Source organism: Lissotriton vulgaris, chromosome 8 (assembly GCF_964263255.1).
Source record: "Lissotriton vulgaris chromosome 8, aLisVul1.2, whole genome shotgun sequence".
In the NCBI taxonomy this organism is placed as follows: Eukaryota; Metazoa; Chordata; class Amphibia; order Caudata; family Salamandridae; genus Lissotriton; species Lissotriton vulgaris.
In genome coordinates, this window is record NC_141696.1 from 1,114,800,438 (window position 1) to 1,114,815,606 (window position 15,169).

Sequence of the window (15,169 nt, forward strand, 5' to 3'; positions counted from 1 at the left end):
ATGGCCTCTGAAGCTTCCCACCATGGAAGGCTGTTCCTGCCCAGGGGGAGGTTTGAAACACCTCCGCCCGGAGGAGACTTTGTTCCTGGCCTCTGAGAGCACAGGCTTTCACCCCATGAGGTCAGGTTCACATTTAGTGGTGGCGGCTTGCTGGGAATGGTCAGTAACCACACAAGTAGTCTGTAGGTTTTCAGGTACACCTGATGTTTTGTACCAAACATCTGTGGGTACAGTGAAGCCATCGGGGAGCTAGGAAACTCGTAATGACGTTGTTCCTGCATTAGGGTTGCTGGGGGGATGGCTTAGCTATATCACAGTCAGTGTCTGTAAGTATGGCGCTAGAGGTTTGTGCCATGTTGACACTTCTAGTTTTGCTTTCACCAAGGCATGCAACCTGCAGTGGTAGTTTGCATAGCCTTGGTGAGTGGACCCTAGGGTGGCACAATTGGTGCTGCAGCCCCAGTGGTCCCGCTTCAGTTTCTATACCCTTGGTACCAGACGTACCCTTTACTAGGGACTTATAAAGTGGTCTGAAGCTGTGCCAGTTGCAGTACAGTTTAAGGGAAAGAGCTCTGGCCCTGGGGACCTGGTTGGCAGGCACCCAGTATATTTACAGTTGAAACCACAATCCCCTTAGGTTTGGCCTACCCAACGCAAATCAAAATAGAGAACAAACTGGAAGAATTAAAAAGAAAAAGCCAGACCCCCCCTTTTCCCAACTTTCCCAAGTAGAAAATGCACCGAAAAATATGCACCAACTACCTGCCCTTCATAGTCACAATGAGCATCAGCGTAAACAGCGGAGCATCAGAGGTAGTGGACTTCCCATATTCAAGGCCTAGCAGCCCAAAAGGAGTTCTAAAACAGTACAGCAGAATTTGCTACTTAAACAACATAGAATAAAACGTCCCACCCCTGTTCTTGGTCAGCTAGCTGACAAGTGTGGTTCCTGCTTGCCTCATTTGCTACGGTGGTGTGTAGGGTGGCTGAGGTTTTGGACCTTCAATGGCAGCCAAGACGAATGTCTTGACAGAGGTGCTTCAGTCGTGAGTCACCCCATATGAACCCGTCTTTTAATGAAGCCCTTACTGATGTCCTACTTGGGGCCTGGTCTGAGCTGTGCATAATACAATTGCCTGCCACCGTTGTTCCGCTCCTGGGGACCCCAGTTTTCTTACTCAGCACTACACCCTGGAGAACTTCGTGGCCTAGGCCACCAACTCTGGAGTTAATCCTGATGTGTTCCATACCACTCCACCGGATTGGAGATACAAGAGGTAGGATACCTTTGGGAAGACGGGTTGTAAATCAGTCACTACACGACTGACGTTACCACATGTTACTTTACCATGCAAGTGATTACGATGACTTGATTTAGGTGGCGCTTCTCTTTGTAATATTATAAATTACTATTCCAACTCCAATTTATGCATCAATTGGGAAGTTGTTTTCAACACCAGTCCAACAACGCGTCCTTACAGCAAGTAATTGTAAAATGTTGTGGGTTAAAGTAACATGCCGTAAAGTCACAGTCGGGGTTGTGTTGTATAAGCGGGTCTTTGTTGAAACTGCTGTGTAAAGATAATTCCTGGAAGAGGATGTCCTCTTCTGCCAGCCTTGCACTGTGGTCGGTCTTGGGCCGATACTCCCATATGATCTGGGACTTGAAGGAGGCCAAGCCATACTTTCCGAAGTCATTGCTGAAGGAAGAGATGCAGCAAAATTCAACATACTATGTGGACTGAACACAACAGACTTGCTGGGTAGAGTGATCTCATTGTCGGAGGCCCTTCAGCGCCAAGTATCCCGGGTGCAGGGCACACAGGACTTGAAGGAGCATGAGCATTTTGAATTTCTCCTTTATCAGAAATAAATTGTGATGGCGCAGGTCTAGGAAAGTATGGAGGCCTCTGTCCTTTTTGGGCATCAGGAAGTAGCAACACAGAAACCGTGACCTACTTCTGATGCCGGCACCCTCTTGATTGCTCCTTTGACCAAGAGAGTCAACACTTTCATATGGAACAAGGAGAGGTGGTCCTCCTTCAGCTGTTTGTAAGAGGGTGACATGGGTGTAGGATTTGTCATAAAGGGGATGGAGTAACCCCTTTTTCCAATTGGATGTTTCCAAACTCCGGTGGTGGAGGTGATGGCCTATCCTGCCTCCCACTAGATGCCTTAGGGTAATCTAAAGGGGTTTGGAGGCTGCAGCTGCTAGGGGCAGTGTACTTTGGCTACCTCTCCCACAGGGTCTGTGGGACCCGTGTCCAAGGCTACGAAAAGGCTGGGAGGGTATTCATTGCGGTTATAAACCCCTTCTGTGGCAGAAGGTTGACTGAGGTTGAGAAGGGGCCATGGAGAAGCTGGCCATAGATCTGCTATCCTTAAAGCTCTTGCAGAAAACTACAGTCTGATTACTCTTCAAGACATGGATGCCAAGCTATTTGCTAACAAAACTATTGGAATGGGTGAGGGAAACGAAGGAATTGCCCTTAAACCAAACAGGCTTTATTTAAGGCCTAGGAACAACAACAAACATAATGGTTCTTGCATTACTAATGGATACATCAATCAGACTCAAACAACCTCTGTACCTATGTTTTATAGACTTTAAATCAGCATTTGATTGTGTCAAAAGAGACCTTCTGTGGAATAAACTGGAAAAAATGAATATCCCACGCCCCCTCCTCAAGCTGATTCGCCTTTTATATACAGAGACATGGGTAAGTGTGAGGATGGGGGACGGACAAATGCTATCAAAGGAGATTCCAGCAAAGGAAGGCCTGAAACAAGGCTGTGTTTTAATTTGTTTCTTGCGGACCTAACGGAAATATTGGATGCCGAGAATGCGCATCCCCCGAAACTAACTGATAAGCGTCTTACGAATTTAATGTATGCGGATGACGTCATACTATTGAGCCACACTAAAGTGGGACTGCAGCGTCTAATCAGGAGGACTCAAACATACTCGAAAGAGAATGGGATGGTCATAAATGAGACTAAAACAAAGATTATGGTAGTGACCAAAAACAACAAGAGAAGATATAAAAGTAAATGGATTATGGATACAAAGGAACTGGAGCAAGTAGAGGTATATAAATACCTGGGTGTGCTATTTGATGAGAAGGGTAGCTATCAACTGCAAAAAAGTGAGACTCAAAGAAAAGTGAACTCACTAACTGCAGCATTTAGAATTGTGCAAAAGTCACTTCCCAGCCTAACATATGGTCCTCCGCTGAATGTACTTGCCGCAAAACTCCTACCGACCATAACATATGGCAGTGAGGTGATAATGGGCAAGGATTGCGAAACCCTGAACAAGATCATAACCAGAGCCTATCGAGCCGTATTCCATTTACCAGCAAATGCGTCCCCCGCCCAAGTAAGGCTGGAGTTTGGACTGACCAACCAGCAACATGCAAGGCAAGGACACTTTATAAAAGTATGGAACCAAATAAAAAATGACCACCAAAACGAAATATCGCAACTCTTATGGAGAGAAATAAATAGGGACACAAATTCTACTGCGTGGATCTACCTAAGGGAGGCGATAAAGGAATTTGCGATCACGTCAATATGGGAAAACAATATAAACAAGTCATCATTCAAGAAAATAATTATTAAAACTGCAAACCATATATACATCTTAAACGATAAAGCTATCCTCACCAAAAGAAAACACGCATGAACGATAATTAATGGATATAAAAGGAAGGAAATCCAACAATACCTGGTAACACCATGGACAGAAAAAAAAAACAGGTCCTCCTCAAAGCCAGATTGGAACCATGCCAGGCCTATGTCACCTTCCCCCGTGGGAGAGACCGAAAACCCAAAAGAAATGCAGACTGTGTAACAACGGTGCGGAAGATATGCTTCATCTTCTCTGTATCTGCCCTACGCTTTTACAGGAGAGGAAATCGTTACTAAAGTTTCCCTTCAAAGTACGTGACATAAGGACATGTAGACAGGCCTTGATCAATTGCATGAACTCAAACGACATTATTTTAAACGCTATCTTTGTAAAGTTTTTAATGATAGTCAAAAGCAAATTAGATGTAATGCCTATTGTAGATATTTAATTATTTACAAAATGACATTTTTTAGTTACAAATGGGGGTGGGGTCGCACACTACTCACACACCGGCGGTGTCGCCCCTAAGGACTCTGGTCAATGTAGGAAAGTGTTCGCGATGCATCATCTTTCGATCTTCTGCTATCTTCGCTGTCTTCGCCATCCCTGGACACGTGTTTCGGGGTATTACCCCTCATCAGCAGGGATAGGCAGTGTTCTGGGGTTGCCGATGGCTGCCAATATCTGCCAGGTATAGTACCACTCCGGCGCGTAGGTGCGGGATCCCAGGCTCGTCAGCCCGCTGCTCAAGGGAGCTTTAAAGTTACAAATGGGGGTGGGGTCGCACACTACTCACACACCGGCGGTGTCGCCCCTAAGGACTCTGGTCAATGTAGGAAAGTGTTCGCGATGCATCATCTTTCGATCTTCTGCTATCTTCGCTGTCTTCGCCATCCCTGGACACGTGTTTCGGGGTATTACCCCTCATCAGCAGGGATAGGCAGTGTCCAGGGATGGCGAAGACAGCGAAGATAGCAAGATCGAAAGATGATGCATCGCGAACACTCTACTACAATGACCAGAGTCCTTAGGGGCAACTTCCGCTGGTGTGTGAGTAGTGTGCGACCCCACCCCCTTTTTGTAACTTAAAGCTCCCTTGAGCAGCGGGCTGACGAGCCTGGGATCCCGCACCTACGCGCCGGAGTGGTACTATACCTGGCAGATATTGGCAGCCATCGGCGACCCCAGAACACTGCCTATCCCTGCTGACGAGGGTTGAAAACCCGAAACACGTGTCCAGGGATGGCGAAGACAGCGAAGATAGCAAGATCGAAAGATGATGCATCGCGAACACTCTACTACAATGACCAGAGTCCTTAGGGGCAACTTCCGCCGGTGTGTGAGTAGTGTGCGACCCCACCCCCTTTTTGTGACATTTTTTAGTGTTTTTATTCGAGAACACAGTTTTTAGTCTTTGTCTGAGATCTGTAATATTTAAGATTTTAAATAATCATCACAATAAACAATTTACTTACTTACTTACTTACTTACTTACTTACTTACTTTAAATTGGGGACTCTAGTTGGCAGAGGTAGGTACCTTTGTCCAAGTAAGGACCCTTGCTTCTAGTCAGGGTAAGGGAGTTTCATCCTTAGACAATCGCTGCTCACCCCCTTGGTAACTTGGCTCGAGCATGGCAGGCTTCTCTCAGAGGCAGTGTGTAAAGCATTTGTGCACACATACAGTAATACAGTGAAGACACTACAAATGGACACTGCACCAGTTTAGAAAAATAAGTAATCTTTATCTTAACCAAACAAGACTAAAATGACAAAAATCCAACATACAGTTATCAAGATTTGACTTTTAAAAGGTAAAAACTGTTTTTTCTATAGCGCACTATAGATGCAACACTTTTAACACAAAGTGCCTAGGATTTGTCAAAATCATAATCAAAAATAGATGCAGGGAAGGTGATGCATAGGTTCCTTATGCACAGGAAAGGTGATGCCTTAATTCCTTTCTCCAGGGAAGGTGATGGGTCCGTTCCTTACAATGCGGCCCCGGTGTTGCTGTAGAATTGGCTCCCTGGTGCGATGCGTTGGTTCTCAATGGGGCCCCAACCGTGCTGCATTGATCTCTCCAGCCGCGGTCCCACAATGCGTTGGTTCTTGCAGCCGCACAGCAGGGCCTGTATCAGAGTCGGTGCTGTGATCTCGGACTTCAGGGATCGGTACACGAGACTCGGCGTGCTGTAATTTCTCCTGCCGTGGGCAGGTGCTGTGTCGGTTTCTTCAGCAGCACGATGGCAATGCGTGGAAATTCTTCCCGCACTACGGTCTTGCGTTGGAAATGGGTGCTTCACCATTCCATAGTTGCTTCTCTTTTCCCAGCTCCAGGCAGCAAGAACAACCCCAAGAGGCCCAACCCAAGAACAGACACCTCTTAACAGGTCAAAACTCCCAGCAAGGAATATCAGGAGAGCTGGCTGTGAAGTGTTTGTGTCCCTGAGACTTCAAAACAGGTGGCAAGGTCCACTTCAAGCGCTTGGAGATCTTTTTCAAGCAGATACACAGCAAAGTCTTTGTCCCCTCCTTGGCAGAAACAGCCACTGCAGGCCAACCCCAAACAGCACACAGCAAAGGGGCAGTACTTCTCCTTCAGCTTTCCCAGTTCTTCTCCATGGCAGATGCTCCTTTTGAGTCAAGAAGTAATCTATAGTCCTGGGGTCTGGGCCCCAATATTTATGCTCCATTTCTCTGTGTTCTCTTGTGGCAGAGGGACTCTGTGCTCAGTCAAAACCAGTTCTGTCCTCTCTGGACCAGCTTCTCGGCAGGAGGTGGAGACAGCATTGTCCAAGGCAGCCAGACCTATTCAGGTACAGTGAAATCTCCTCCCACTACTCTAAATGCAACCCAGGTCTATTCACCCCAGCCCTGACTCATCCAGGAAAGGAAGGCCACACCTCACCCCCCTCCCCAGTGGCTGTCTGAAAAGAATGCACATCCCCAGCCTCTGTCACTCCAAGACCAGACAGTCAATCCCCAAACCAGCAGAGGCACACAGAATGGCTAAGCAAGAAAATACCTATTTGCTGAAAGTGGTATTTTCAAACACACAATACAAAAATCATCTTTACCAAAAGATGCATTTTTATATTCTGAGTTCAGAGATACCAAACTCCACCTTTCTACCTTGTCCCAATGGAAAGTTATACTTATAAGATATTATAAATAAACTCCAATTCTATCCTATGGGACAGATAGCCTTTCAATTGTGAAAGACAAAAGTCACTGCATTTCACTATCAGGACATATCACACATATTAGTACATGTCTTACCTTTCACCTACACTGCACCCTGCCCAAAGGGGTAACTTGGGCCTATCTTAGGGGTGACTCAAATGTACTAGAAGGGAAGGTTTGGGCGTGGCAAATGGCTGCACTTGCTAGGCCGACAAGGCAGTAGAGACTGCACGCAGATGCTGCAGTGGCAGGTCTGAGCCAACTTTTGAAAGGCTGCTTGTGTGGGTGACACAATCAGTGCTGCAGGTCCACTAGCAGCAATTGACTTGCAGGCCCTGGGTGCACACAGTGCACTGTACTAGGGACTTAGTAGTAAGTCAAACAAGCCAATCAGGCAAACACCAATCCATATGCACAATTTACATAGGGAGCACTTGCACTTTTGCACTGATCAACAGTGGCAAAGTGCCCAAAGCATCTAGACCAGCAAAAACGAAATTGAGTACACAGCAAAAAATACAGGAGGCAGGCGCAAAAAGACAGGGGGAAACCGTGCCAAGATGCCAGGTCTAACATTTAATGCATTTATTAACTATGAAGACTGCTTTATTAATGCCTATTACAAATTGGCCAGAAGGGTCAGTGAATTGCAGGCACTCTCTGTACACCCTCCTTAGAACATCTTCGATCCAGACAATCTGGTACTCTGGACACATGATTCCTTCTTCCTGTAGGTTGTGATGCCTTTCCCTATAGGCCAGAATATTACACTGCCAAATTGTTTTCTCCATCTCATACTTCAAAGGAGGTGAGACTCCACCGTCTGGACCCAAGGAGAGAGGAGTAGCACTACCTTGATCGCACAAAATAGTTCCAGGCAGACAATCAACTCTTTGTGGGGTGCCTAGGGGCTAAGAAAGGTAAGGCTCTACTGAAATGGACCATCTCAAGAGGGATAGTGCTATGCATGAATATCTGCTATGCATTAACCAAATAGCAACCCCCTGAGGGCTTACGTACTCATTCCGCCAGAGCCAAGGTGACGATCACTGCGTTAGCCCAAGGAGTCCCTGTATTGAATATCCGTCAGACAGCAACATGGGCATCTCTGCACATGTTAACCGAGCATTACTGCCGGATGGACAGTCAGGTCCATTGTGACGGGCACTTTGTCCATTTGGTCCTGTTGGATATCCTGGTTTAAATCAGCTTTGCTACCCACCTCCCTGGAGGCATTGCTTGGGTTGTTTATTTCAAGATAAGGAATCTGTGGCTAGATGTCTCTATCAGATTAACAAGTTGCTTACCTTTGGCAACGCCTTATCTGGTAGAGACTTTATGTAGCTGCAGATTCCTTACAGGCCATCCCATCCTCCACGCTCACAGAACTGATTACAGTGTGAGGGTCACCCTTATAAGGGCTTTAGAATTTCAGTCCAGTTGTCAGTCTTCATTGTGGACCTGCATTCTTGCTGTGGACAGTTGCAAAAAGAACTGACATCAGTACTCCGGGTGGCATTGATATAGGCACCGCACATCTAATTGCTGGCGCAGACAGCACTGACACAAAGCTGAACGACGCCACCTACCGACACACAGGGGTACTGCTTGAAAACTACTGGATCTAGTCTGATGCCTGGGGAATATTGTAAGGAAAGGAATTTGCGGCTAGATCGAGTCTCCAAAGATAAGTACGTTATTATTCTGGTAAGGAACAGACTGTAATGGTTAGAGGGGCCAGGTAAGCAATTGCACAAGTAGAGGGGTGTGGCAGGGGAGAGATAGATACAGAGGTCAGGTCTCATTGGGACCAGGTGATGAAAATTACATTATCATGAAAAAGGAAGGTAGGAAGCATGAGAGTGTCTAGGAGTCTAGTCACAAAAACACAGCAAAGTAAGGACAAAGCATGAAAGGATATAGGGAGAAAATGGCACAAGCAAAGAATAGAGAAGGAAAGGAAAAAAATAGACTGCATGCACAGAGCAACCTTGCCCGATGCCCGGTGGAGCTGTCCTATACAGCTATAAAGGAGTCTGGCCCCTTGGCCGTCACCTATCCAGCCGGTCATCTGACATTGTTTTTCCTCGTCTCCCCATTTGTGTCTCCTTCCCTCCCCCTCCTCCTCCCCCTGTGATTCTTTGATTCAAATTGATGTGACTATGTAACCTGTAACTCGCTGATTCAACTGATATAACTGTATCCTGTAACTCACTGATCCTCATGTAAAGCGGTCTGATATCTCCGGGTCTAGCCAGCGCTATATAAAACTTTGCAAATAAATAAAATAAATAAATTCATACATAAAAACACCCAGTGTGTGCAGGAGAGTGAAAGAAAGAAATTACCCAATATTAACTGAAGGCCAGGAAGAGAAGTCTACTAGAGTTCATAACCTGTTGAGGTGGGTTGAAGCAACAATACCAAGATCGGGTACACATGGGAAGGAAGAGGACTAAATGCAGGGAATGGTTCCAGGTAGGAAAGGGATCCAAGTAGAACTGGTACATGCAAGTGTACAAGAATGCGGGGAAACGGACAAGTCAAAGTGGTCAAGGCTCTGTAGGACTGAATGGAAGAGGTAGCCTAAGCATACAGAAAACTAACCACAACACCAGGGAAGCTGGCACAAAATAAACAACATGTTAAATTCAATGCCGGAGGCTGAAGGAACAGGATACTCCCATAGGTTCCCCTCAAAATTGTCTGCAAAGCCTATTAACTGAATTGTCTTTAGCAAAGATGTGGGCTGTTTGCCCTTGCAAGTAGATTGAAAACAAATATGTCATATGACCCGACATGGATCCAGGTAGTAGGAGGCACCTTCCAGTCATCATCCCACCCCACAATCCATGGTTAAAAAGGGGAAGAGACAACTGTGCCACAAGATCAGCAGGCTCAGGTCTAGGGGAAGATTTACTAACAATTTATGAAACACACTGCAGCAAGGCAGTATTCTATGCTGTTTATTGTGAATGAGAGAGAGCTGAGAAGGGCCATATTTAAACTATATGGCACACTTCAACTCTCAAGTGCTTGCACACTTGTTGCTGCTTTGCAACAACGCAGGCACCCTTGCATTATGCTATAAGGGGTGTTATGGGCAGGAATATTTATGGTCAGGATCCTAAAAAAAAAACTAATCAAAGAGACATTTTCTTCTTTCTATATGTGAATATGTGGGAAGAATTTGGTCTCATTTCTGTTTCTGTTCTCATTGAAGCAGGAGAAAAGGACATCTTCCCTTGTCCTTTGCTCTCTTTTAGCTTAATCACCTGTGGAAGAAAAGCATGGCCCGTTTACAATGCCAGCATCAGTACAAACAATGCCCTTATGACCTTACAAGAATTACACTTTCCCCTAGCTAGCTACATTCTCACTGCATAAGTAATACAGGGCATTGGAAGACATATGTGACTGTGTTGATTTCTAAATGCAAAAAGAAAAGATTCAGAACTATGATTACTAAAGAAGTCTTTTCTGTCCCTCTCTTACCTAAAGTACATAATAGTAGACCCACAGAGAGCAAGAGACTAGCCAACTATTGACAAACAGAGGCCTTCACAGGAGGGCACTGCATTAAAAATCAGGGGCATTTCATCAGATAAAAAAATGTTGTATCAGGGCCGCCTCACCAAGCTGGATACACAAAGTGGATTGGCCCTGCTCAGGCCTGGAAGTAGGGAAGTTTGAAACAATTTCCAAGTCCAAGGTATTTCGTTTTCTGAGGAATTTTAATATCACACTGTGGAACTGCCAATAAAATACTTTTTGCCGTTGGTCCCCTTGAAGCTTTGGAGCAAAGTTCCCAAACTTCTTTGGTGCCTGAACTACTACAGGAGGACAATTATAAAGTCCACAGGACCCCATGTGGAGTAGTTTTAGGTTCTCAGGGGCAGATTGATCAATGGGTTGCATTGTCTTTGCACCATGCAAGGGGGCGCAAGGGCGACACAACTACTAAAACAGATTTATCAAGCCATGCAAGGTCACTGTCACCTTTGGGTCACAAGAATGGAAGGAGCCAACACTGAAGATGGGCGTTTGTAACTACTTTTATTGGGGTACAACACAATGTTCGGTTTCTCAGAGAAACACAATAAAGGTCCAGGGGTCCCTCCTTGGAGTCCTCAGCTTCAGGTCTTGGTTGAAGGTCCGAGGTTACCACGCCATGTAGGGAAACACAAAGAAAACGATATGGCTTTTAGACACTGGCCATGGTTATAACTGAAGAAAGGGAAAGGGGAGTGAGGGGGATAGGCAGAACCACCACCATCAATGGCGAATACCGTGAATAGTGCTCGGGACAACGGTGCCTGACCTCCTGTGAACAAGTACTCGATAGCTGCGGTGTCAGACCTCCCCTCCCATCTCTCTACTCGGTCCCGCCCTTTTTACCCCGAAACAGCGAACCCAAACGAGCACGCACCTGGGTAAGCCAAGCGTCCTCCTTGGCGTGGCTGGGCGATACGCGGTATCGTTGGCCTCCTGGCGTTTCCTTTGATGGTCTCGGGTCCTCGTCCGGTTCCGAGCTGGCGCCTTTTCCACCCGCTGTGTCGACTCCCGCGAAGTCCTCCGTCGCCCTGGTCCCGACTCCTGTTTCGGACGTCTTGGTCTCGGCTTCTCCGTTCTGGCTCGCGTTCTTCTCCTGGCGTAGAACTGCAGCTTCCCACGAGTCTGCCAACCGAGACGAGGCGTCTTCCGGGTCCACCCTCAAATGGTGCAAGGACGCACCGGATAGGCCTACAAAGTCAGGTGGTCCAGAAGCGAGGCGGTCATCTAGATAACACGGGCCGTCCTTAAAGGGCCCGTAGTAGTCCGCCTGTAGGGAAGACGGAGAATCAGGCATCTCAGTCTGGGCCGAGCAAGGGACCCCCTGACAGTCACCTTGCGTGGCTTGATAAATCTAGACTAACAAAATGCAGCAACATTTTCTGTGTTGCATTACTCTGCCCTAGGGAGGTGGTTCATGGCTGTAGCATGGGTTTTCCCATGCATCCACCCAAGGATGTTAGGACATACCCAGATGTACCATTCCTGGTAGACCTGGGAATGGGGCAAAATGATATGCCTTCCCAGGTCAGGCATAATGAAGATAAATATCTTTATTTCTCCTCTTTTGTTCCTACATAGAAAGAGGAAATGCCTCAGAGGATTGTTTTTGCGCAGGAAGGTGTCTGTTCCTGCACAAAACCAGCCTGTCTGCAAAGCAGGCACGCATGCACCATGGCACACGGATGCCTGCATTGAAGTTTGGCAGTACATTGTGCGCCAGTGCAAGCAAGTACAGGAATGTGCTATATTATTTGAAATATGGTGAAATCCTGCCCTTTCTCTTTCACCCAGCAAGGTAGCTTGCTGCACTGCTCTGCATGAAATAATGATAAATCTGCCGCTCAGGGTGACTGGCAGATGGAAACAGCAAAGTCCAGTTCAGGTCCAGTTGCCACTGGTCAACTAGCATTCTTCACAGGAATGTCCTCTTCAGCTTTTTTAGGTTCCTGGAGCCGCCCAGAGGATCAGCCTCATCATCCTTGGATACCTTTCTTAACTATTGTTTCAAAAGGAAGGGGGTCCAAACTACTCAGGTCCTTCTTGCCGGTCACAAAAGCCAAGTGCAGCAGATTCCGTCTGCCAGGCACCCTTTTGCAAGTTCAGCATTTTTCTGAGCAATGACTACTGATGAGGGTCCAGACTTGTACAATTCATCGGCCTGAGGGGGGACACCCTATGACACTCCTAGTTCCTCTATGACCAATGGAGTAAAGGGTCCCAGGTCGTGACAAATCTATTTTTACTGTAGTTCCTGTTTGCGTTACTCTAATAAGGCCAAAAATGCATTGTGTCAGGATAAATCCACTATGTCAAAGGTCTTTGGCCACACATAACTTGGGCTCTGAGGCTGTGGGTATGAGTGGGGAGTGTACCATGGTAATCCTAGTGCGCCCCACATCTAACACTAAAATGCAGTTTGAAGCACTCTCTGTACCCACAACAAACCCAGAGACTGAGGCCTGATAGGTCACAACAAAGCACGGTCTTTCAGTAAAAGGCATTAAATACACAAGAATTGTCTTGGCATCTTGTTCTCTCTCTGTCAAGTGTTAGATGTGGCTCAACAGACCTGTAAAGCAGGATTGGACATTACAGTGTCAACAGGATGCTCACAGCCTCCACTGTGAATATTCTGTGGAATTCCGAGGGGTCATCTCTGCCCATTCAGGTCAGCCTATTGCTTGCTTCTGGGATGCAGTTCACACATTTTGCACACCTATTACCAGGCTTGAGAACAGTCTGGGAGTTGTCAAAAGTGAATGCTGTTTAGCCATGTGACAGCTTAGGCAGATTAATGGTAATTTCTATTTATTATTTCTATTTAATAAAAATTCGAAATCACTATGGTTTTATATTGCAGACAGCAAGACCTGCCAAACCAAAAATAGCTTTTAGGGATTTATTGCTTTAGGGACTTTGTCATGTTTATTTTCAACATGTGACACTTTTAAAGTCTCCGAACCTTGTTGACTGCAACGCCAACATGGGAGTGACTAATATTTAAAAGGGAGGTGTTTACCTATTAAAAATGGTTAGTTTAACTATTTGCTCGGCCCGCTTTACACTGCAGCAGTCAGGCTACAATGGTAGCCCTGATGTCATGTTTCCTTGTCGTACTGAGTTGAGTGTAGATCTCAGGTGACTTTTCCATTTCCATGCCTTGGATGCAGTTTCTGCATCATACACAATGGCCTTAGCATGCCAATCAATGATTAGCCAATGACTGAAGGTTTTAGGGTTCATAGCACATACACTGTGCGCTGACAGCAGTGCCATGCTGAGCCATGCCATCTTAGTCAACAGGCTTTCAGAGATAGTAATCAGAGGCACGGCCCTCAAACTGTTATCCTCTTTACATTTGGATAGGGCTCAATCGGTGGAGGCCAGAACCTTTCCCTCAGAACAATTCACGCTCCCGTGTCGGGTACCACAGGGCTCGGCTTTAAGCCCTACGCTGTTCAATCTATATGTTCCCCTCTGGCTAAAATCATCAGGAAGTTCGGCTTCTCAGTGGTCTCATATGCTGATGATACACAGCTAGTCGTATCAATTTACAGCAACATTGAAGAGACAGCAGATGGTTTCAACCGCTGTATGAGTAAGGTCCCTCAGTGGATGAGTCAGAACTGTCTGAAATTGAATGGGGGAAAAATAGAGGTTCTCCTGTGTGGTTCGGACACCTCAATTTGGACACCCAGATGGTGGCCGTCCTGTCTGGGAGACCTTCCTGTCCCGGTGCAAAAAGAAAAAATCTAGGCTCTATTTTTGACGATAAATTGTCCTTTAAAACCCAGATCAGCTCCCTCACCTCTTCGATCTTCTTCATCTTAAAGAGGATTAGGAAAATTCACCCCTTCATTCCTCCGATATCCTTAAAAACCCTGGTGACGGCACTAGCCTTGTCCAGGCTGGACTACGGAAATGCGATGTGCGTAGGGATCCAAACGCAGCACCTTCAAAAGCTGCAGCGTCTTCAGACTGCGGCTGTCAGATTGCTGCTGGATAAACCAAACTTTCAGCCAGTCTCGCCCAAATTGAGAACTTTGCAGTGGCTCCCAGTGGCCAAGAGAATTACTTTAAAATCCCAATGCCTAATGTTTAAGGCACTCCATGGGTCTGGTCCTCACTATCTGAAGAGTCGACTGAACTAGTACTTACCTCCGAGAAATCTAAGGTCTGGCCACCATAAACTACTACAAACACCCAGGATCAAGAGAGCTCGCTGGGGTGGAAGAAGTTTCCTGGTCGGGACTGTTAAAACCTGGAACATGCCCCCAGACAGGATAAAACACAGCCCTACACTTCTGGCCTTTAGAAAAGCACTAAAACATGGCTCTTCGTCAACTAACTCTCACACACCAAGTCACAGTTGCAGCCATGCTGTGTTTCAGGGTATTAGCACCTAGACGCCTTCGAGCAGTCGTGCGCTCTATCAATGCTCAAATCAAATAGTGTTCAGAGTCTAAAACAGCAATACATTCAGCAAACAAAAGAGGGTGAGCATGCCTACTTCATCATTTTAAACAAGAGTTTGTCTTGCAGCAAAATGAGGTTTTCATCATGTTTCAGATTTAGTTCCAAACATGCCATATTCATTACAATGGATGCACATTCAGTTCAAAGCTTCTCGTATTACTTAAACGTTGACCATATTTGTTTTAAGGCATAACAAAATCATTTCAACTGCAGTCACATTCATATCAACATATATCAGATTCAGTTCAGTGTAGGTCATTATCATTTTAACACTAGTTAGATTACTTTCAGTGCATGCCATACTCATTCAATTGTGTATCAC